The sequence below is a fragment of the Cupressus sempervirens genome, chromosome 2 (assembly GCF_028749045.1).
Source record: "Cupressus sempervirens isolate cs-2001-9-10 chromosome 2, ASM2874904v1, whole genome shotgun sequence".
Classification (NCBI taxonomy): domain Eukaryota; kingdom Viridiplantae; phylum Streptophyta; class Pinopsida; order Cupressales; family Cupressaceae; genus Cupressus; species Cupressus sempervirens.
Genome location: NC_143119.1, coordinates 438,000,371 through 438,027,603, shown reverse-complemented (window position 1 = coordinate 438,027,603; position 27,233 = coordinate 438,000,371).

The window sequence follows — 27,233 nt, the reverse complement described above, 5'->3', positions numbered from 1 at the left end:
CTATTTAAACTAGTCAATGCACTATAGAAAGTTTCATATGCTCTATAGAAAAATTTAAATGTGCTACAAGATGATTTAAATGCACTATAGAATATTTTAAATGCACTAAAAAAAGCTCAAAATGTATTAAAAGACTATTCAGAAGCATTAAAATAGAGTTTAGAAGTGTTGTAGCATTAGAAATCTTGTAGATCTGGCCTAAGTCTTTGAGAAGCTTCTAAAATGTTGTAGAACCTGTAACCAATCAAATATGCACCAAAAACTAGAGAAAAACACAAATCTAAAAGAAAAAGAAAGGATTAGCAAGAAATATTGAAGAACGGAGAGGCTTTCCCACAAAGCCCCACAGTCGGTGCCAATTTGTACATGGTGGATTCGTATATTCATGAGACTTTAATGCAGCGTAAAAATAGAAAGACAATGAACCAATCTAAACTCAAGAAATCATTGTCAAATAGAGACTCTATGAACATCCCATGTTTCCCTAATGACAATTCCTAAGATTTCTCTTAGACCAGCATCTCAATGATAGTTCTAGAATGGGAGTATGCCATGAATGTAGATCTACAAAGATGTTTGCAAGATCTATGTGATAATGCAGATTATATGAGCATGATAACCCTAGAATGATATTATATGAGCATGAAATAGTCTAAACATATGCTAAATAATAGTAAATAAGATGAAAATAATGCTAAAATGCTATCAAAATGGCATGATATTGCTAAAATAACAATGCTAGCATAATAACTCTACATGTGCCTATAGTGCAGATGCCTAAAACTTGGGTCCTTTAGCTCTTGAATTTCCCTCATATTCATAGGATTTCAAAAGGGGTTGGGGTAAGAATCAAGATTTTTCCTTTAACTTGAGGGTGGAGGTGAAACTAAAAATATCTCATAAGGGACCAAGAGGAAGAGTCCAACAGACTTAGTGTGTGAGGATAAAAGAGGATTTTTCCAATTCTTTTAAATGTAAAAAAGGAGGATTTTCACTTTTGTGAGGATAAATGGATTTATTGATTTAATAAATGTTTCATTTATTTTCAAATTTTTTCTTTTCCCTTTTCCCTTTTTTATTTCATTTTATGATTTTGCGAATTGATTTTCCTTTTTTTAAAGTTGATTCAAGTCCTTTTTTATTTGATGGATGATTTGATTGATTAATGACCTAATCTATCAATTTATTTGAAAGTATGTTGACCAGTTTCTCTCTAATTTAATCCTTAATTCATATCTTTTGATCAAAATTGCATTGTTTAGGTCTTTGCCAATTTTTGGGTGTCTACAAGTATATCCTTATGTGATGAGGGGAATAAGAATTCTTTCACCACCATTATTGCTCATACATTAGGATCTATACCATAGAGTACCTCTTTTTCCAAACCCTCTCCTTTATCATCTTCTACTAATGAAGAGATCATTTTACCTAATTTTCTTCAGCTAAAGTAATTACTAGAGCTAAATGTAGGTAGAAACATAGTCAAAAACTTATGAATCTTCCATTTTGCATGTATCATAACTTTCATGATCACTCTACTAATAATTTTCAAGCTTTTCATTAAAATATTGAGAAACTTATTGATAGTAAGGTTATTTTCATATCTCTAAATAACATATAGACCCCCCTATTATGTTTCTCTATGTCATGTAACATTGTTAGCCTCTCTTAAGGGGGATCATTGTCATACATGGTCTACTTTGTGAGTAGAATATTAGGTCCTCCTTTTCTCTTTTTTCCTACACTTAGAAGGCAAGTGTAATTAATCTATATTTTTCCTCCTTTGGTTGAATGTTATTTGTTTATCATGTCACATTCAATATTATCTTATTAGCAAGTGAATTTTCATGGTAGATAAATCACTTGCCTTGGAGAGTCATAATTGTGTGTTATCCTTTTCAAGGATTTATTTTTTCATTTCTTGCATAGTATCTCATTGCACTACCCTTCCATGAACTCATAAGAGTTATGCCCTTTTTGGTTAGGACTAGGTGTTGCTTTTGGATACTATCTTATGTTGAAATTTATTTGTCCTTCTTCGTCACTTCCTTAAGATGCCAAAATAAGAAATCATTTTTTCATCTTATGGGAGGGCATACATATCCCACTTCTTTTTTTATTTCTTGGATTTGGTTGAATAACATGACACACACACTTACTAGACCATTTGACCTATCCTTTTGCATTCTTAAATCATTCTCATAGAGCAGTAAATATGGATCCTAAGTATTGATTTAGGTACTTTAGCCTTGTGTGCCTAGTATACTTCCTAGATTATCCTTAAATATATGCATTTTTAATTCATCCCTCCTTTTCACATAAATTTTCCCTTTATGGATTAGGCATAATCCTAAAGCATGGATTTTTTGTGAGAAGAGAACATCCTTGACATTGGGTCTTTCTCTCTCCTTTTCACACACATATGTTAAATCTCATCTATAGGTAATGCATAAAAAATTTCTAAGTCCCATACATGGGTAACACAATCTTATAGGACCTTTCCATAGTGATACAAAGAACATTTATCTATGGGTGGGCATTCTGATGAGTTGACTAGCATGTTACCACCCTGTTAGACTATTTTAATGTCATCTTTTATAGTTCCTCTTTTAGTGATTGACAATAGGGTGGGCACTCTACTAGGAGAGACAATTACTCCCACCTTCTATTTGATTCTTTTTAGTCAGTGGTTTTTTTCTTATTATAACCTTGGGGTTAGTAAAGAGTCAATCCCTTGAGAAATTGATGGATTCTTAGATTATGATAAGATTATCCCATGTCTTATGCTCTATTTTACCAAGGTTTTGGATTGATTCCATACTCTTGGTAAAGTAGGGGATAAATGTGCCATCTTAAATTGGAAGTACTCTAATTTAGTGAAGGTTTTGCACCTATTTAATGCAATTCTATCATTTATTTGCATTTATCTTCTATTTGTCCTCTATTTAAATAATTCATTTCAACACATTGGACCTTTTAGTAATTTAGAATTAATATAAATGGATTGGGCCTTTTTTTTCCTTAAATATTGTGTCCTTATTTATTAATTAATTCAAATAAATATTTAAAATTGATCCCATCTTAGATAATATTTTATCTCCCCTCTCAACTAATATTATGCGTGTCCTCTTATTTTATAAATTGGGGTAGACCTTTATTAATCCAAATTAATAATCTTTAATTTACCCCCCTAATAAATCTCATTTATTGCTCCACTTTAACATGGATCTTACCTCATTTGAAATTTAAGACATTGTCAACTTTGAGATCTCTATAAAAGGGATACTTTTCATTTCATTTTCACATCACATCAAGACATCCAAGCATTCGATGATCAAGCACTTGTACTCAAGCACTCAAGTATTCAAGCCTTCAAGAATCATTCAAGAATTTTCTCTATTGAAGATCAATGATTTGAACAAGCATTCGAACAATTGTAGGAGTCATCTTCAAGATCTCCTTCAATCCATTCAAGATTCCTTTTTTGTATATTCCACATCCATTCATCTTCATTTTCATCTTCTTGATCCAAATGAATTGGTGAAGTGGGAAAACTACATGTGGTTTGAGAGATCCTATTATTGTAAGGTGAGTTCTCACATTTACTTTACATTTCTACAATTCAATTATTTCAATCCAAGTTTAATTCCTAGAGTGGAGTTTGACCAAGGAAAATCCCCCATCAACAAAAAAAAAACCAATTTTATTGTACATTGTGGATCTCAGATTGACGAACATGTTGTGTTAGATAATTGAGAGGGGGTGAATCAGTTATCAATATTCATACTATCCCTTCAAACTATTTTAGTACAAAAAAATGTAAACTTTAACAACAATCACTCGGTGATATCATTAATTAAATCTTTCGATCTCTTTATCCCAAATTATTAATTCATTGTTCTTTGTATTACCAAGTACTAGTAAACTTTCCAATTATCACCTACCATAAACTTAGTTATTACCAAGTTGTAGTAAAATATAAAACATGTAAAACAACTTGCAACACAAATAACATTCAAAAATTTAATACCATAATTTTAACATGGAAACCTTGTGAAGGGAAAAAAACACCTAGGACTAACAACCCAAAATATTCTCTTTTGAAGTAAGCTCTACTAGGATCAAACCTTGTTAAAGGTTATATACACATTATTAATGTAACCTTGTTAGAGGATTTCATCAAAAGATCATATAGACCTTATCACTCCCTTTTTCTGACCAAAGAGTGGATTGATTTAAAGGTCTTACAAAAACCACTAATCAGTGCTACCATACAAGATTCCATTGACTTGTTAGGTCTACTCAGTTCTTTTGATATTTTCTACTATAATAGTTAAAAGGTAACAATAGAAATTATCTATTAAGAATAACAACTACCTTTTCTTGTTTATACCTCTATTATTTTCTCTTGTCTATATCTAATCTGATAGATTGTATACTCTTGATTGGCTTATTTATTTTTTCTCTTACACCTTCCTCTACTCAATTAATTTGGTTCAACTACCTTCTCTCATTTTCCTTAGCTTTGAGCTATGATCTCCTCTTTTATTTGATGAGAAACATTAGCATAATCAATATCCAACCAGCAACTTAAAATCTATCTTAGTCTCCTCCTTAAATACTCTTCTCAATGTTTCCAGAGATTTTCATCTTTTGTCACTAAATAAAAATCATTGATATTAGGTTTATATCAAATTTCTAGATTCAAAACTTCATACAATGAATATAGATACTAGAAAAGTATAATTTTCAAAAACTTTGTGCACACCATTATCCTTCTTTAATCTCCACCATTAGACTTATTGATTTTTCTCAATCATTGATCTTGTAAAAAACTTTGACTAGTGTCTTAGACCATCTTTAACTTTCCAAATTTTCATCAAAATTCAACATTAGATTCTAATTCTCAAATCTTGTTCATCCAATTATTACTCAGTAAACATAACATTTACTCAAGTAATATAGAACTTGGTTATTATAGACTCACTCAGGAAATAATGTGTTTCCCTTTTGCTTTGTCAATCACTCAAGAAATATTGTGTTCACTCAATGAATACAATCTCCCTTCATTTAACCTTGTCACTTGATTAATCTTGTGTTCTAATTTATTACAATAATATATGATTGTAAATACTAAAACCAATATTACAATATCAATGTCCAACTCATTCAAGTACCCATTGAATACCTTACATATCAATACCATCTGCATCATACTTTCTTCAAATACTCTTCATTAATCAAATCCTCTTCATCAATCAAATGATATGGCACTCTATTGAGTTAGCATAATGTTTATATAACTAAGACTTTGACATCAATGACAATATAACAACTTATACGACTCTCTTAGATTCATTTATAGCATTAATAGCTAACAATCTCCTACTATCAATTACATTATTAGTTGGGGCTAACAATATCCCCCTTTGGCAATGATGGCAACACATAATATATGATTTTACATTACAAAACATTACATAAGATAATCAAATGTATACATTGACAAAAATACAACTTTTCAACTCATTTCCTAAAACTATAGAAACTTTGTAAATTGGTGTGTTTCTTCAATGATAACAATCAACAACCATCTTTAGCATATCTCCCCCATAAAATATAGTATCCATTTTTGTCTTCCTTCGGTGCTTTCTTTCTTGCACAAATTCTCTCATTTTAGTTACTCTCCCCCTTTCTTGTTTGGTTATCATATCATCTTTATCTATTCTTCCTCCTTTGACTACTCTCTCCCCCTTTGACAACAATACCAAAGGTCATTATAAATTTCATCATGAAACTTATAAAACCTTGTAGTTAAGTTTGTACATTGCATGTACTAATTACATCAATTTTATCATAGTATACTTCATAACTTCATAAATGCTCCTAAAGTGAGAACACTTATGTAATAACTCCTTAAATATATTACAATTCATACATGAATTGATGCAGCATTCTTCTTCAACTAGTGAGTTTTAGATAGGGGTGCAACCCCTAGTTTACCTCTTAGATACTCAAAAGCATCCTTAGGTAATGGCTTGGTAGATATATTAGCAATTTTTTCCTTATACTTCACATATATAATCCTCACTTGTTTCTCTTGTACTTTCTCCCTCAAATAATAATATTTTATTGATATGCACTTTGTTTATCATGCATTACAAAATTCTTTGAAATATTTATGGCACTAGTATTATTAGAGTAAATATTAATAGGGTCAATTACTTCTTCTTCCATTACTTCCAATAGTTTCTTAATCCATACAATATTTGAACAATTTATTGTAGTAGCAACATATTCATCTTTAACAGTAGGTTGTGAAATACAACTCTCTTTCTTTATTATCCACATAATCAACCTTTCTCCTAAAAAGAAAGCTACACCACTTGTGCATTTTCTATCATCATCATTACCAGCCCAATCAATATCTATGTAGAATTTAAGATTAAATTCATCTTCTTGTTTATAACATAAGCCATAATTTTTAGTTCCTTTGAGACATCTGAATATCCTATTTACAACAGTCATATGAGTCTCCTTTGTATTTGATGAAAACCTTGCAACATTTCCAATAAATAGTTCAATATCCAATCTACTATGAATAACATATAATAAATTTGTAATCATAGATCTATATTGAGTTTCATCTACCTCACCAATAATGTCTTCCATTTTGATCTAGTCACCATAGGTGTACTGACTGATTTGGACTCATCCATCCAAAAAAATTCAAGATTTCTTTTACATACTTATATTGAGTTACATAGATACATTTATTTGTTTGGTATACTTCTAATACAATGAATTTTTTATCTCACCAAACATTGATATTTCAAATTTAATACTCATTTGTTTAGCAAATGTCCTACTCAACATGTCGTTTCCACCAAATATTATATCATCAACAAAATTTTTAGAAATCAACACCATATCTTTGTATTCATTCTTCAAATGTAGGTTACTATTTTTACCTGTTCTGCCAAATCTAATCTTAATCAGATAAGAGTGTAATCTTTCATACCATGCTCTTGGGGCATGTTTCAGTCCATACAATTCTTTGTTCAACTTGTAGATGATGTTCATCTTTTTAGGTTCAATGAATCATTTAGGTTGTTCAATGTAGACTTCCTCCTCAAGTATTCCATATAGAAATGAAGATTTTACATCCATTTGATATATTTTGAATTTCTTGTTTGTAGCCTAGACTATTAGTGTTCTTAATCCTTCTAATCTTTCCATAGGTACAAAATTTTCACCATAATCTATTCCTTCTTCTTGTACATAACCATTGCAAACTAATATTTCTTTATTTCTTATCACTTATCCATTCTCATTCAATTTGTTTGAAAATCCATTTTGTTCCAATCATATTTTTATCAATAGATCTTAGTACTAGTGTCCAGGTATTGTTTTTTCTCAATCTGATCAATCTTCTCATTCATAGCATTAACCCAACATTCATCATCTAATCTAGCCTTAATTGTTCTTGGTTCAAAATCAACTATCAAATATGTACCTTCTCTTGACCTACTTCATGTTTGTACTCCTACACTTCTATCTCAAATTATCTATTTAGGTGAATGATTCTTCCTCACATATTTGGCCAACACAAGTTTACTTTGATTTTTCAACATTTCCTTCACTCAATAGAAGTTCACTTCCTACTCAGGTTGAGGTGTCTTGTGCTTAGGTAAAGTATTCTATAAGTTGATTATGACTATCTAGTTCTCAGTAGCTTTATGTTATAACTTAGGTAGAGTATCATATGTCTCTTCATAGACATATACAATTTTTTTTTAATCCTAAGGTTTTTTCTTTCTTTCCACGACATTCCTCACTATAAACTCATCAAATCTTATATTTTTACTTTAAATCATCTTTTTAGTAGCTTTGTTCAAATATTTATAAGCTTACTCTTAGATAAATAACCAAGGAATATACCTTCATCTCCTTTAACATCAAGTTTACTATTCTTGTATCTTTGTGAATGTAACACCTACTTCCAAATATTTTAATACCTACATTTTATGTATGACCATACAAAAGTTCATAGGGTCTCTTATTTGTTACTTTCTTCAATTAAACTCAATTTAGAGCATAAACAATAGCATTGATTGCTTCTCTCCAAAATATATGAGAAACCTCCTTCTCAATCATCAAAGTGCTTGCACAATGCATGATTAACCTATTTATCCTTTCAACAATATCATTTTCTTGTGATGTCCAAGCCATGGATAATTTTCTTTTAATACTATTCTCAACACACAAGTTAGTGAATTTAGTAGACATAAACTTGCCACCTCTATTAGATCTTAAACATTTCAAAGATTGACCAATTTCCTTTTCAACTCTAGCTTTGTACCACTTGAACATATCAAGAGCATGTGATTTAACCTTCATGAACATTATAGTTGTCATCCTTGAATAATCATCCATAAAAAATATGAAATGTCTATCACTGAGGTAAATGTTAATTCCAATTGGGTCACATAGATTATTATGCACCAATTCTAGAATATCATTTGAAGTGTGTGCTTTTCTAGAAAAAAATATACTTTATCATCTTACCGAATTGACATTCTTTGCACATAGCATTCTCTAGTTTTTGCAAATTTAGTAAGCCTCTTACTCTTTTCTTTCTACTAATTTTCACCATGTTCTCAAAGTTTACATGACACTAACTTTTGTACAATAACCACACATCCTCAACTTTAGCAAATAAACATGTCTCATATATAGGATTAATGTTAGATTGTGGTGACTGATCAAGAAAGTACTGTACATACTTCATAATTAGTACTATTCACCATTCGTAGATTTGCCACTAAAGTTATGGCTAATTATGGCCGACATGTTATAACCCTAAAGTGGTTTAATACTTGTATAAAAGGGTTTTAGGGTTAGGTATTTTTCATTATGTTGTGATGCAAAATTGGTTATTGTGGCGATATTGAGTTGTAAGGGATTATAGATTGTAATCAGGTTGTAATCACTGGATTGTAATAAGATCGGACTTGCTATTTGGTGGACGTAGCCTAGGGATTGCGTGAACCACGTTAAATCTTGGTGGCTTGTGTTCATTTCTGTGTGATCTATTATTTTCTATTATTGGTTATATTTGCATGTAGTTTTTATTTATGTTCGTGGTTTATCCTAACAATTAAGAGAGAATAAGTTACTGTAATCACCTAAAAATGGTCATCTAGACTATTAGCCCCTTTCTTAGCATCTTGGCTATATTGTTTAGTCATTTGCTTAGGCCTAATTGCTAAAAACTAATTTATATTATTTTAACCTATATTTTGAATATAATATCCTAAGTCCATAATTAGTTAAAAGATCATGTCCCATTTTAATTAAATAAAAGATCCCATTCTTCTAGCCCACTCAATGTGCACACATAAAGTCTTTTTCCTATTTACAAATTAAAAAGAAAAGACTTTGTCTCACATGATAAGTCAACTCTCTCTCATTGGTTGACTTTATCTTGCACATGGATCATGCCAAAAGTGAACCCCCACCCTTGATTATCCATTTCTTGATCTTGATCTCAACCCTCCATCTAGCTTTAAAAGAGAAAGATCTCTCCTTCTCTAAGGATCCAATTTTAGAGTATTGTTATGCTATAGATTCCTTGACAAGTTTTCTTGAGAGCACTTGTGGAGAACTTATTTCTTGTTGTATCATTCTTTCATACTCCATCTTAGCTTAGATTCATTTAGAATAGCTTAATTTTTTTTGGCATAGTATATATCACATAGCTTAAATTAACAATGGCTTTTGTAACACTCTCATTTGCTTAATCTAGTTGCGTTGTGCATCTCATCCTAGTTTAGCTTCATCTCTTGCATTGCATATTGAGAGTTCTTTTGACACTATCATCCTTGCTCCTAACTACAGAATCTCTCATTGCACAGTTTACTAGCTAGGGTTGTGTTTCTAAGCTTCAGCTAAGAGCTCTTCATGTGCTAAAAAATACACCTTTGCACTCCAAGGATAGGGAGTTCTAAGTCGCCATTCAAGTGTTCCAATCTATGGGATAGCTTAGATAGAAGGGTTTAAGGAAGTGTACAAAATGACTGTACATTTTTTGTTCCCACCATGGGGCATAATATTCTAGTTTTGCCTCTTAATCTTTTATTTTATTTTGCATTTCATGCTTACTCTCTGTCTATTTTTTTCTATAGTTTTGATTATTGGGCAATACTTAATCAATATTATACAATATTTCATAGTACTATTGTACAATTCTTTTCCAGTAAAAGTATTGTACACCTATACAAAACTATATCACATTGGCATACAAATTTGTATCACATGACTATTGGGAGAAGTATCATACCCATAAACTTAAAAGTATCGTATGATATTCTGTCAATAGAAAAATATTGCCCAGTCTTAAAATTATTGTTGTTTGGATTCTTTAATAAGTCTTTTGTCTTTAGCAATCTTATTTTTGGATTTTTAAGAGTTATTATTTTTTGACAGAGGTTTTACTATAGGTTTTCACATTTTTTTGTGACTAACCTTTATTGGATTAATGTTTGTTCTTGTAGGATTTCCCTTAACACTTGCAAAATCGCTATAAAAAGAATGCATGTCAAAGCTTCAAATGCAAAAAGGATACTAACAGTTGAAAACAAAAAAGTGCTTGTATTTCCCTTATCTTTGTGTGTGGCAATATTACTAGTTGTTTAACTTTCATAGGCACATAAAACTTTTGATAGGAAAGTATGCTCTTCACCCTTGTGGTGAATCAAAAACCTTGACCCACCTTTAGATTTTGAAATCAAGAGGGTTAGTTGAAGTTGTTTGACATGTTTGGGGGAAGTAATTGGGATAGGAGAGTATGCTTTTCACCCTTGCAGTGAATCATAAATCTTGACCCCCAATACTGGATCTAATACATTTTAGTTTAGAATCCTTTAGAGGGCCTACTCTTGAAAAAATCAAGATGAGTGACCCAAGTGGGGACAAGAAAACCCAGCTATTCTGACCCACTATAAACTCAAACCTATCAAGAACATAAAACCTTGGTAGATGTAGTCCTTGTCTTTGCTTAGTGTGAGTACTTGTGACATTGGGAACATGAGTAAAATGCTAAGAAAAAATTCTTAAGGTACTCTTGTGATTGTGAGGTCCGTTACTTGCCACAAGGCAAGGTGTCTCGTAATTGGGTGCAAGAGGTGTACTATAAATGGAAGCCTAATCTAAACACCCTAGTTCTTCCTTGCATCTAGCTACTTATACCCTAGTCCTACTACCTAACTTGTTTGATAACCAAAATTAAATCTCTATCCAACTATCCTTTACACACATCATCATTAGTGACATCTTATACAAAGGATCCTTTGACCCAATTATCCTTAGATGCCTTAATTCATGACATGCACACACTGTCTTACATATGGTACATGATGGTATATCTTGAGGCTTTTCTAGTGGTTTAATTTTAGCTAAAAACTTGGAACAAATCTTGTGTTGTTATGGTCAATCATGGATCCAAAGATTATTAGCTAGAAACACCAATAATAGATTTCTTCTCAACAATCACCAGCAGCATTCTTGATTCCATCTAAAAGTCCTACAATTCTATCAAAAAAAAAGCAAAAAGTGTTTGAAAAAGAAACCAAAAAGTGAAAAAAAAGTCATTAAAAAATGGATGTGTTGATGAAAACTTGGAAAATAGGCATCTTGGCATGAAAATTTGAGTTAAGACAAAAAATTCCATCCAAAAGTGAAAACTTGGGAAATAGGCACTTTGGGCAAGTACCATGGTGAAAACTTGGAAAATAAGAGCCATGTGTAATCAGTTATTACTCCTCCATCTATCATGATTCCATCTAGTTTTTACTCCTTTTGTCATTCCCTGATCATATCCTTCACATTGCAAGACATCCCTAGTCCTTGATCATGGCCCATAAACTAGTTAATGTCCATTGTTATCTTACCCAAGTGCAACCAGTCTGTACATAGTTTGTGTCTTGTCTGGGGGCATATCACCTACATAGCGTGCAAGTTTGAAATTGAATTGGGAGTGTATCTCTAAGCACATCTTATCCTTTTGGAATTATCACATATCAGATCGGAGTTAACCCTTATGACTCCTTATGATCCTAAAAAAATCCTAAAAGTTCAAATACAATCCTAACACAACTCCTAATAATTCAGATATGATCTTGAAAAAATCTATAAAAATCATAAAATGTGTTGAAAAAATTCATAATAATCATACAATGTCATGAACAAATTGATAAAAATCACAAAATATCTTGAACAAATTCATAAAAATCACAAAATATCTTGAAAAAATCACTAGAAATCATAAAATTTCCTAAACAAATTGATAAAAATCATAAAATGTCTTGATAAAAACCACTAAACATCATAAAAAATCTTGAAATATGCCCTAAAAATTAGAAAATTTCCTAAAGAAATGAGTCATACAAAAACATCAAATATCCTCAAAAACCCTAAAAATCACAAAACCCACCAAAAATTTGCAATAAACCTTGTAAATACAAACTATGGATAATCACCCCTTTTGCTTAAACTCTTGTACTATCACAAACTAAAACTTAAAGCACTACACTTGGATGACAATCACACTATCTGAGCAATGTGAACCAACACTCAATCCAACATGTCACTATGAACCTATTAACTGAATCAACACACAAATTGATCATATCATCAACCTATCAAACAATATCTACAAACCTACAACACTAAAAAGATAGTAATAATGGACAAGAATAATTTTTTTCTCATGTTATTTAGTGCATGATTTATTTTTTCTTTTAATTTCTTTGATCATGTTCTTATACCACTCAATGATATAAATTGACCTACGAGAGTGGTCAGGATGGTTCGTGGTCATCTCTTACTTCTATCTATTGAGAATGTACCTTTGAGTGTCTAGGGCATGTATATATGCCTTGGGAAGGACAAGGTCATTTTATTTCCATATCATACTTGTTTATAGAAAAGTTTTGCATTGGAACTTTGGCTGTTTATGCCATGATGCACTACATTACATCTGTCATATCAAAATAAAGTTCTATTGACATATAGTGCACTTTATGAAAGAAAAATTCCTCACCTCATTATAATTGGTCATCATCTCATCTCCTTGGTATTCTACCATTCAATATCATTCACCATCACAATGGTCTTGCACTCTAATACACCAAATCATCTTCATCCTACATTCCAACACTCCTGCATAATCATAAACTATCTATCTATTGGAATAACTGGTAGCTTTCACCTCAAGGATTCATGACATGGCTTAACTAAATCCTATGTTCTATAATTATAGTGGTTGTATTGGAGATTAACAACTTGATCTTTTGGTGCAACAAAAACTCTAGCTTGTAACAAGTGGTATCAAAGCTTGGTCACAAGTTTGAATCCCCTCAAGTAATGTTGAGGGGGGAATTTTGGGACTAATTGGTAGCTTTCCTCTTCAAGATTCATGAAATGGCTTAATTTTCTCCTATGTTCTATAAGTCTAGTGGTCATATTGAACATTAATAGGTCAATCTTTTGGTGCAATGGTAACTCTAGCTTGTAACACTATCAACCTTTTGTGGCTTTCCACCAAGTTTGTCCTTGATCTAACCTAATTTTGACCAAAGTTGAAATCTTTTGACTATTTTTGATTGATTTTACCCATTTTATCACCTCTTTCCATTGTTTTTTGAATGCACACAAATTTTTGAGTCTCTTTGAGTCCAATCAAGCTGATTATGGCCCCCAGAGCCTTCTAGGGTGTAGTCTGCACTATTAGAGCACAATTGGACTTCCCAAGTGTGCTTAGGGTACACTTGGTCATCTTAGAGTGCACTTGGCATGACCAAGTGTTCCCTATGCACACTTGGGTGCATTTTGTGTGCACTTGGGTAGTTAGATGCCATAACTACTCCTAGAGCCCTAATTGACCCCTATTTTGCACTCTAGAGCCCATGACTTTTGTGTTTCAACTTTGATTTGCAATCTGTCAATTGTGCTAGATTTGTATCTTCATTGTGAAAAAATTGAGCTATTATTTTCATTGTTTGGTTACTTTATTGAGTAGAAACCCATGAAACTACTCTCAGGCCCTCGATTGACCCTCATTTTATACTTTGGACCCCTTAACTTTTCTATTTGAGCTCTGATTTGTGATCCATTTGTTGTTATGGCTTTCTCCTCTCATTATCAAAACAATGACCTATCATATCCATATCTTATTCAATTTATTGATGGGTCACCCATATATATCATCCCTAATGGGGCATGTTGTTATGGATTTCTCATCAGTTATTCTTTGACACAACACTCTAAATCACATTGTATCAAACATGGGCAAAATGTAGATGCTCAAAAATGGTTTTCATCTATGTTTTCATCAAATTTTCATACTAAATCATCCCATTTTATCATTTCACTAATCTTGATCTTTTGGCCAACTTGATCATCATTTGACTATATCTCAACAATGTCCTTCATCATTCATATCCCCTTTCAAAATTATTTGCAGATCATTTTGGAATCTCATCTGCTTAACCCAACACTATTTCAACATCAATAGAATCATATCAAATCTACCTAGAATCACCCCAAATCTACCTTGAATAACCCCAAATTAGTCCTAATCAATTTGGAATATGTTAGACATCCCAAATCTACCATCATCTATCCAACCCTAGGTATTGTCATGTCTCTCAGTGCTTGGAAATCTATAAACCTATCAAGCCTATTAATTTGACCTTAGTAATGTCATGGCTCTCAGTGCTAGGTCAAACTATCATTCTTATCATCCAATCATTGATGTTGACAATGTTTGTCAATGTTATTATGATCAACCCTATCAATCAATTTTGATCTTATAGCATTTACAATGTTTTCTAAATTTTACATATTATTAATCCATGTCATGTGTCCTTGGCATCTTATCAATCCTAATCAATCATTCAATTTGACCATGCACTACTACATTTAACATCATTTTTCTACCAAAATTTTTGACCATCAACTAAATAAATTTAGGGTGCTCGAAATGTAAAGGCAAAAATTTCTTTTATTTACATATAAGACCCGTGTTGGTTGAAATTTTGACCAACATAGGGCTTATACATACACAAAGGAAAAAACCATTTCTCGTTTTATGTCTTTCCTACGCCCAATTTCATTTAGGTTTTCTCTAAATTTTCACATGGTTTTTGCAGAGGGTAGGGCTGGTCTTGAAAGTGAATCTACACCCTATTATGGCTACAAGAAGATTAACGAAGGGATTGTCACCATTTTTTACATGGATAATTTGGGAGTGGTCGAGCTTCTTCTGGAAAATGTGGGCTTGCATCTTCTTTTCCCTTTCTTGTATCAAAGTCTTTTAAAAAAAATATATTCTCTATTTTCAAACCCAAATTGGACATAGTGAAAGCACAAAATCATTATATATTTTCCTTTCAACTTTACATCTGTGGATGTCATACATCTCCTTATAGTAGTTTAGGATCCATCTTCTCATGACTGCAGCTTCAACTAGGTTTTAATTTGGGTACTATATAAATTTCTTTACTTTTGTGAATATGTTTGTGTTCATTCTCCTAAATAATGTAGTCTCTTGCAATTTTCCAACCATCTATTGAATAGATGTTTTGTAATCATGAAACTTCTTGCTTGTCCATAAATGTAGATCTTGAAGTATTCTCCATAAAGATCTACTTTACTACTATTGCAAGGATTATTCAATTGGTGCATAAATTTAGCCTATAATAGTGTCATTATTTTGGAGCAGTTTGTGTTTTGAAAAGTTAAAACTATTTCACTAGTTAGAGTGAAGATGGGAGTATTTTAGATTTGATTGTGTGCTGAAACTTTTTTGTATCAATGTTTTGAATCACACAATTGAAACATTGATGCAAAAATGCTTTAGCACATAATCAAATCTAGAATATTGTATCTTAATGTTATTTCACTGGTGATCTCTGTTAAAACATTCAACATTCAACATTAATCTAGTAATTGTAATTTATTATATAATTAATTTTATATCATTACCAAATAATATGTCTGTATTACATTTTAACATCTTTAGAATGAAAAGAGGGGCAAAGTTTTGCTATTGGTCCTTTCTTTCAACATTGTATCATTTACTTGTCAAAACATTCAACATTGATATAGTAATTGTAATTTATTATATAATTAATTTTATATCATTACCAAATAATATGTCTATATTATGTTTTAACATCTTTAGAATGAAAAGAGGGGAAAATTTTTGTTGTTGTTCCTTTCTTTCAACATTGTATTTACTTGTTCTATTTTACTGTGGTCAATTTGTATTCTTTTTGTTTCTACTATTGTAGGGATTTTTGTTGGATGTTTTATCATTGAAAATCAGAATGTTAATCGATATCTTTCTTTTAAAGGGGTTTAACCATGGAGGAAACTCTATAGTTAAGTGTGCTCAGGCTGGAGTAGTACTAGGATGGGTGACCTCCTAGGAAGTCTCAGTGCTTCACCCCTGTGAGTATCACCTAGATCCAATGAGTGCTAATTGTTCCATTTATTCTCATGAGAGATGGATTCATGTTGAATCACTACTCATTAAACATGGGTCAATGAGTTTGACTCAAAAATCATACAGTTAAATCCTGATAGCAATATCATAATCTCTACTACAACTGCAAAAAATTTCTTATGAAGATCACAATATTTATTTCTTCCATGCATTTCCCTATGGTTGGAGTTTATATTTTTTTGTGTAGATAACTAAATCCTCAACGCAAAATAGTTTTTTTTTTAAAAAAAAAAATTTGGGTATATGTTCTTCTGATGGATTTAGTACACAGATCTTTGAATATGTGATCTTCTATTAGTCATGGCTCCATTAAAGATAACAATTTTTTAATAAAATATTTTATGATTTTTATAGCTGCTTGAAACGACTTGATACGAGACTTCATCTTCCCTTTCATTGGAACAACTTTAGGTAGCCATCGAGCTGGATCTAGATATTTCTTATTTCACCTATTTTTCCCTTTGCTAGTTGAGGCTCCATTATGATTATTTTCCCTTTGATTATTTGATTAATTGCTCAAAATATGCTTCCCAAGCTTTACCATTTTCTCTTGTTGAACATATGTTTGATGAGATCTTTCCTTTATTTCAAACCAGATCAATATAAGATCTGAAGCATATTTTTTTGATTGTTTTCTATGTAGCATCTCTCATCCACTTTTGCACATATTGCTTCTATTTCTTCTTGAACTAATTGAATTGATAGTCTCAAATGCATTCACATAGCTCTTGTTGCTCTCTTTACAAGCTGAAAATAGATATGACTTTCAATACATGGCACCAACATAGTCTTCATTACATTTTATAATACCTGAATAGTAATCTTTAAGATATGCACCATATGAAACCTTGTTTCTATTTATTCTCATGCCAGGTGATCCCTGTACAATATAACATTGTTTAGAAATGACCTCAGCTTTTACACACATATTTTCCTTTTCCACCTTGTGATTGCTACATCAATCTAAAATACCATTTTCATTATGATGGATGAATTGAGAAACCAAGTATCAATAACACCTCCATCATTATTGTCTCTGATCCAAGCAGCTTCTTATTGCTGAAATTTCCATCCCAACCACTACAAGGATCCATTGTTTTCTTATTTGTCTTGGAATCTTTATTCAAATTAGTTACCTCATCAAACTTGGCTTTAAGGTTCATTGGTATTTTTTATGCTTCTATGATACAATGTAATGTTAATGTTATGTCTAGTTTTGTAGTACTTGTATTTTGTGTGCCTACACAATTTTGTCCATTACCAACAATGATTTGTGCTTGTCCAACGCAATTAATCATCTAATTACTTTTATCTTTGTGTTGTCTATATTGAGGTAGAAAGGGACTTTTCATCTGTCAATAAACGTTATTCAAGGTTTTATGTAGCCCCAATTTTTTCAAAGGTTGGACTATTGTTTTCTATTTTCAATGCATAATTGAATTTCAATCTTTTCTTGAGCATGCCAAGCTTAATTTTGGTTGTGTTTTTGACCTCTTGATCTCTATCTCATGTTTGTAGTTAGTTGTCAATTGGTTAAAAGAAGAGCTCAACATCTCTTATAATATGCCAATCAGGTATTTTGCATTTGCATTTTTACATGCTATGAACTTGGTAGACTTTTTTATTAGCCTTATTTCAAGTTGTAGTATTATAATTCAATTTGCATGCACATTAAATATTTAGAGTATGGAAAGTGGGAACTAATAGATATGGTGTTGTTTTAAGTAGATAGAAGACTAAATTCTTGGAGTACCTTTATGTTTTGGTGACAACCAGAGTTGGCCTAGAGGATTTGATTTCATTTTGTATGATTTACATTTTCTTAGTTAGCATTGAAAGTGCTAGGTCTTTTAGCAACTTGACCTTACATATGAGCATATTTGTTTAAGCTAATTAAATGACTAAATAATAAGGACTAAGGACTTGATGTAGTCACTGTATAATAATTTGATCACTAAATCTTGTTTTAGAATCTCCTTCAAATAAAATCTTCTAGTCTTATTAATAGATCAGACTCTTTATAATGTTTTATGGAAAGAATCATTCAGATATCTATGGATGGAACTATTAGTTATTGACTCTTCCTCTGATATTTACTTGTATACTTGTAATGGTAGCAGTTTATACCTATAATGTCCTTGTTCTATATATATTCTAAGAATAAGGGACTATTCGCTCATGATTTGATTATAAGAGAATACTCCTAAACCAAAACTCTACTTATGCCATGGTATCAATTGATAGTTGATGACACTTATTGGGGAAATTTTGATCTTGATTAATATATTATATCCACTTGTGAATGAATTTCTTGATACTCATACTCAATGTGAGGTATTCATCTTTGTTTCTGATACCTTGATAAATAATATGTTACAAGTCTTTCCAATACTATGGGGTAGCTGGTCCTAATGAAACTCTCCCAGTCTTTCAAATATGAATATGGAACAAAATAAATCTTTTATATTCTTCAAAATTTATGTAGAATATGAGAGATAATCCATACGCTACACTATGAACTATGATTTATTATTATTATTGATTCCCTCTTAACCTTCCCTTCATTCTATAGGATGGGGCTCAGATTTGAAAATAAAGATATAACTTTCATTCATTTCTAGGTGATGTCAAATCTCAAAAATTTTTGGTTATGGACTTAATTCTTCTTTTCCATTTTCATTCATAAATACCAATTGTTGGCTTTTAACTGTGATGCATTATTAGGACTTAATGCATATTTCATGATTTTTGGTTCATAAAAACCCATACTCATAAGCTTGAATTGTTTGTTTAATACCTAATGCATTGAGGTGATGCTTACAAGCTCAATTCATAACAACCATTTCTCATCAACTTAAATTGTTTTTTTAGTACCCATTGCATTGAGGTGAAACTTACAAGGTTGAAGTATTGCAACTTCCTAGAAGGTATGCCTACTCAATTTTTTGATGATCCAACTTTCCTTGACCATAAAGTTTTTCCCAAGATTAAGCCTTCTTAGCTTGCCATGCCATTTTCAAAACCTTCAACAAGTTATGTGCCTTATTGTACAATTGTGGGGTTATTCTATGGGTGATGATGGTGTAGACCATGGGCATATAATGATAATAGTTGAAGGATGGAATAGATGGCATAAATCTAAGATATTTATTTGTAGGTACATGAGGACAAAGAGCAAAGGGTACAATCTAGTTGCAGGGTCTACTGATGGAGTACTTAAAGACTGGAAGAAAAGGAAGAAGACTACCAATCCAAAGGGACTTAGATTGCTTTGATCCTTGGGAGAATGATGTAGGAGCATCAAGGTCAAGGTTGAAGGCATGAGAAGACATTAAGGTATCAAGATAAACAACATGACCATGCTAGAACATTTGATGTAATAAGACCCTATGAAGGTCCTTTTTGATATGTTTGTAATCATTAAAGTTCAAGTTGTAAGCCATTCTTGGCATCAAGATGAAAGGACAAGGTCATTTATGTAATGTACTAAAATTTCATGGGTAAAGGGAGTCCTAGAATGTACTAGGTTGATAAATGGGGTCAAAGAATCATAAAATGCATATCAAAAGAAAATAAATGCAATGTAATTGGAAAATATGTCAAAACGTTGCCAAACAAGCCACATATGGCACTATGCTAGAGTCATGGGATTAAGTGAAGGTTTATGAGTATTTTAAGCATTAGAAAGGTCAAGTAGTCTCAAAAATGTCACAAGAATTGAGTCCTAAAGCCCGAGGTTATCATAAAGGACTATTATTCAAGATATTAAAAATTGTTCTAAATTGTCCCAAGATAGTTAAAGGGAGTTTGGTCAGTTTTAGGGAGTTAGGGAATTTGAAAAAGGAAAAAAAGAAGCTTATATGAACATGATAGATGAATTTGTAAAGGTTTTGAGGAGATTTCAATGTGATAGCCCTGGAAAATCAATAAAAAAAACTATATATTTCATTGTTAAAACTATCATAGAATAGTGACTATGCAATTTGGTTTTTTTTAATTGGTGCAAGCTTTATTTCACTTCAAAGCTTTTATTTGAATATGAAAATGATTGAGAAGGCTATTTTTTAAGTTTCTTTTATTTGTGAATACTCATTTGTAAAGGACTTTGCATAGGTAATAAGAGACTGTCACTGTCACGTGACAGAACTTGATTGTCTGAGGCAAACTCAATGAATTTGACCCCTCCCAGTATTGTATATGTAACTCATGGAAGAGGGGTCACTAATGTATTATGCACCTATTTGATATGATTTTGTGTAGAGATATGTAGGGAGATTAGAGACAAAGATCTTTGAATGTGACAGGGTGTTGTTTGAGGGTCATTAGGTGAATGGGACAGTTATGAGTTGGGAGATTCCATCCACATGAGGGGTATATTTTCTTGCATATAAGGTCAAGATTGGACCAAGAGAAGGTTTTGGATCCATTGTAAGGATCAATAAGTTCTTGGAAGGGTTGATGTTCCAAAGAATTTCAACATCTAACCTTTATAGATGTTTGAGTCCTAAATTCACATCCCTTGATGTTAGGCCAAATGGTCTAAGGATTAAGTTTTTTAAAATTGTACAACCACATGAGGCCAAACTTTCATAAGCTAATTGATTTGAATTTAGATAGCCAAACTTGCATAAGCTAATTGATTTGTAATTAAGTGAAATATAAATTCTTCTTTTGACCCTTAGGCCAACCCATTTAGGCCTATTTTTCAACAAATTTCAATTACAATTATTTCATGGCTGAAATTGTAATGATCTTAGGCTCACGAGTTTTTGAGATTTACCCATCTTTTGAGTTCACATGTTCTTGATTGAAGATTGCATTAATATGTTTCAATCTTTTAGTCATCTTCATTAGTTGATGCATTAATCCGATTAGTCATTATTATCAGGATTAGTCATGGCATGCTATTGTTAGCACCTAAGTAACTTTCAGCTTGTAACATCTCTTTGAGGCATTTTGCAAATAACTAAGATACATTGTCTATAAATTCACATTTTGCAAACATCTAGGCCTTCTAGAAATTATAGGATCATTTTAGTTATATTTGAAAACATTAATCAACAATTTCCATATGTGCAGATATAAACATTAATTACAACATGTCCAATTTATTTGCAGGCATATTTTCCTATGAAGAAAGACCACACCTGACAATATGAACCCAGAACAAAATAATGAGACAATGGCTGCATTGTGGGCTTAGTTCCAAAGAAAACTTGATAAATGTTATTATCCTTGCAAAAAGTGTAAGGGCTTAAAGAATCAAAGAATTATAATCACAAAAGCCTAGAGTCATTGTAGGCAATATGGTCATGTTGAAGGGGGCCACAATTTTCGTCCATTGCTGAATGTGGATTTCCTATTGGAGGTGTGAATATCCAAGCTAAGGATAACACTCCCATGGAAGAAGATGATAATGTGCTAGAGGACATGATTGAAGAAGATGGTATTGGGGCAAGTGATGAAGAGGCTCATAATGATGGTACTAGTGAATCGAATAATAATGATGAAGATGGTCTTGATATACCTTTACTTGAGAAGGCACACAATCCCTTATACAAAGGCTCCCAAACAACTCTAATCTTGGCTATAGTGTTGTTGGTGAGCTTAAAGGTTATGAATAGTATATCCAATGTAGCAATGTCATGTATGCTAAGGTATGTCATTTTTGTCATCTGCAATGTTAGCATACAATTACTATTCATTATATTAACAATGAATATTTGTTGTTGTAGGTTGATTAGTGAGTTTTTGTTACCACTATCAAACATTTTTCCTCATTCATATTGAGAATTATCTAACATTATGGATCAGATTGAAATAAAGTATCAGACACTACATGCATGTCCCAATGATCACATTCTATATCATAAATAACATGAATTTGCAATAGAATGCCCTAATTGTCATGTTAGTAGATATCAATCAGATTAAATGACAAAAAAAGTGCCTCACAAGGTTATTTGATACATTCCCATTATTCCACGTCTTGAACGATTATTCAGGTGCGCTAGCTTGGCACAATTTATGGATTACCATGCATGCAATAAAAGTCAGGATGACATTATGTGAATGCCTACCAATGGTTCTGCATTTAAAGAGATAGAAGAAACATGGTCACACTTTAAAGAAGAACCTCATAATCTAAAACTTTCATTGGTGGCAGACGGTGTCAATCCATATGGAGATATGAGATTTGTTTACTCAGTATGGCCTATTTTTCTTATTGACAATAACATTCCTCCTTGGATGTCCATAAAGAGGGAGCACATAATGTTGTCAATGATTGTGCCAGGTATTTTTTTATTTTATAGTTATCTATATTAATTTATAAATAGTGCATGAAAATGGTTACAATAATTATGTAAAGTTTATATTCATTCAATTGCTAGGTAAATACCAAGTTAAAGATATGAACGTGTATATTGAGCCCCTAATTGATGAGTTGTTGAAGTTATGGAATGGCATCACTATGTATGACATCTCTAGATCGATAGGACATCAACAATTTCAATTCCATATAGTGCTTGTATGGACAATACATGATGTCCCTGGGCTAACTCATTTTTGCGGTATGTTATATTGTTAAGATCACATATTTTTGGTTTGTTATAGTGCTTACACATTACTATCTAATACTTAAGTTGCACATGATAATTATACATGATCTTTTAGGTCTTTAGACAAAGGGAAAATTTTCATGTCTAGTTTATGGTCCGAAGATGAAATGTCATGATTTAAAAAGTTGAGGAAAGTAGGTGTTTGATGAGTTTAGACACTTTCTCCACAATAATCATAGGTATCAAATTACTGAAAAACATATTTTCAATGGGAAAGAAGAGACATCATCAAGGCCACAAAGAATGACACCTCATTTTTGGAAGTTGGAATATGATTGACTAAATTGTCGAGGTAATGTCCAATTTGTCGTCCAAAGTTTACAATTTGTATTTTGATATTGCCTTATATTTACTAATGCTGTAATTGATGCTCATGAAGGTCATCAAGGCATCAATCACCAACTTCCTAGAGGAATAATATCCTACTCAATTTAGTAGGTTACCATACTACAAGGATCTCCCAATTGTGCATTTGTTTGATGCTATGAATATTAGAAAGAATGTAACAGAGACACTATGGAAAATGTTGGATGGAAGGTATGATAGAGAACAAATTGCTAAAATTTGTACTGACATCCATGAATCCAATCATGCACTAAAAGTTTTCATTGAATCAAATAGCAATGGAGACCACATAAATACAAGTTCCCTTCCTTGGTTATTAATGGAGCAACAAAGTGATGCATTAAAAGAAGTCATAAAAAAAAAAAAAAAAATTGCAACAGGATTTGCTGCAAATATAAGCACTCTTCTATCAAAAAAAGGTGATTTTGGGCTAGGGTTGAAAACACATGATTGGCATACCTTCCTCAAGGTAAGTCATGTTTTCTATTTACAGTATATTTGTAAGATTAAATGTAGTACCAATTGCATTATTTAATAATATATTTAAATGATCATTTTTTAATGATTGCAATTCGTCCTACCTCTATCCCTTCCACAACAGTATTAAACAAGTTATATATGATCTTGGAAAATACATGAGGTTAGAAGTGTTTTTTCTTAGATTTGTAGCTTTTTATCTAAAATCTATTGTATAATTTTATTTGAAATCTTATTTATGTGTTTTTGTGTGTTGAATCTCTTTTAGGTGGTTATCATCTAAAGAAATTGGTTTAAAAGATATAAATTATTGGAAGAGAAAAATTCAACAGCTTATGTGTGAAATGCAAAAGCTTTTACCTCCAATGTTTTTCAATGCTCAAGAACACTATCTCATACATCAAGTTGAGGAGATTGAATTGTGTGTACCTATACAAGCTAGATCAATGTGGATGGTTGAGAGGCACTTGAAATTTATGAAGGGCTTGGTTTGACAAAGAGCATGTCCTGAGGGTTTTATGATAGAGGGATATATGATATACCAGACCATGGTGTATATTAGTGAATATCTTCCAAATTTTGCAGCAGGTATCCATGTAGATCACATTTGGGATCCCAATTGTAATGACAAATTCAAAGGGGAGTAACTAACAGGGAAAGGTAGATTGAGGAGGGTGAGAGGTAATTATAAGTTTTTTTTGTAATTTAACAATTCTTATCCATCATCAATATATATAAGTTATTTCTAACTAGTGTAATTGTCTTCTTTATAGTTGGTCGTGAGTGGGATGCACTACACTTGTATATTGCAAACAATCTTGATTGGATGACAGTGTGGATTGAATAGTCTCAAGAGAATGGTCACTCATTAACATGGGATGGTTTTGCATCATTGGTTAAAGAAGCTCATTGTAAGGGAGATCTCAATATTACGCCAATGGTACTTGATCTAATATATGGCTTAAGAGATACAAAGGTATGCATAAGATTACTAATGATGAGACATAAGTTTAATATCAACTCACAGATCAATGAGAAGATTCTTGACATGTTTGAATAATTGTAGGTCAAATACCACAAAGCTATGTACTACCATGGCTATAAATTTTGCACAAAAAAGTTAGACAAAACAAAGAAAATATGTGATTCTGGGATAAGTGTTGTCTTCGCGATCACCAATATTTCATCTAGAACTGACATACATCCTCAACAATCTAAAAATCAATACTATGGAATTTTGGATGATATACTTGAGTGCAACTTTAATTCATTCAAAATAGTTCTATTTTTCATCAAATGGTTTAGGTTATGACTGAATCAAAATGATCCTGATAGGACTATTATTAAACACGATAGTGGATTTACTATGATTAATACAAGGTCATTTGAGCCAGTCAGAGATGAGCCCTATGTTCTTCCAAGTGAATGAAAGCAAGTGTTTTAGTTTGGTGTTCCACACAAACTAGGTTGTTCATTTGTTGTTAGACGTGACCCAAGAGGAAGGCCGATAAAGTATAATGTGATCGAAGAAGAAGATATTGAAGAAGCACAAGAGGAAGTAAATGATTATCAGGAATGACAGTTACCCAGTGATAAAGAAGAAGAAGATGGTGATGATTTTGGTCATGCTAATGATAATGGTGATAATGATGATGATGATGTTGATGATGATCATGATCATGGTGATGAAGATGGTGATGATCATGGTGATGATGGTCATGATCATTATAGTGATCAAGAAGATGATGATGGTGATGAAGATGGTGGTGGTGATGATGATGATCAAAGTGACAAGTATAATGATGGTGATGATGATGATGATGATAAGATGGATAAAGATTATGATGATCAATGAAATGTCTTGGTAGGATCAATGTCAACTATGATGGGGTCTTGTATGACCAAATTTTTCTTTCCAAACCATATGTGCACATATAAACATTAAGTAGAACATGTCAAATATTTTTTTAGATATAAACATTAGTTATGCTAAATTTTTAACTTAAGACAAATTATTTACATATACAATCTACTTTATTATTAATATTTTTTTTTGGTAAGTCTATTACTTTAATTTTGCTACTGATTTCTAAGACTTCCTAATTTTTTTCACAGGGCGATATGGATGCACCATCTCAGACACCTTCAATAGAGGTAAACATTAATTATTGTAAATTTTAATGTTAATATAGAAAAAAATGTCATATTATTATGTTCTTTTTTTTATGTCTTTGGAATTATTTTGATGAAAGTATACGGATATTTGATGTCGCAAATGATAGAAAAAAGCTACAATGATCGTTGATCAAATGCAATTTGAAATATGGGCATCATATCTACTTGACATTGCCCTTAGTACTGACCTTGTATTCATCACCCAACAAATTACACAAAGATACACTGATGAACTTGTTAACATTATCATCAAGGGTGACAGAAGTGAGGAGAAAGAGGCACTGAGAATAGAATTGGACTGTAGAATCCAATCTTTGAAGGTAAGCAGTAATTTGACTAAAGAAGTAATAGAAGTTAAATAGATATTAATATTTTATAGTATCCTATGGATCATGATCTCTAATTTTATGTGTTCTTGTATAGATATATGTGTCAGTTGCGACATCGCATGGTGAACATGGTGAGGGTTGTTGTGCACAACCTTCGTGTAAGTAACACTTTGTTTGTTTTGATCAACATTATAACACTTACCTTTTTTTGTGGACATTTCTCACTAGTATCCCATTTGATCTTTATCCATTGCAAATTTATTTGCTAACAATATTCTATTCTTTAGCTCATGATGAAGTGCAAACTTCTACTTCGATTGGCGGTCTAGTATTGTTTGCTACATTGTCGGTAACAAGGACCATGCAAACATCATCATCTATGCCCACTAGAACTGGTAAAACCTTGTTTTTCTATATTTTGTAGGGTGCTATATTTTTTAATGTCTTTCTACAAGTTGATGAACAATGAAGTAGCATATCAGTGCTTAAATGATGTCTACAAAAGCTTGCATACACACAAACACATGCATACACACACCATGCATGCATACATACATACATATATACCCACACATAGAGAGACATGGACATAAGTAAAGAGGTAGACCAACAGAGAGCAGTACTAAAATTGTCATTTAATTGTCATGATATTTCAGTTGATAGACCAATAGAGAGTAGTACTACTAAAGCTAATCCATTTCTTGGAGCAGTTTGTGT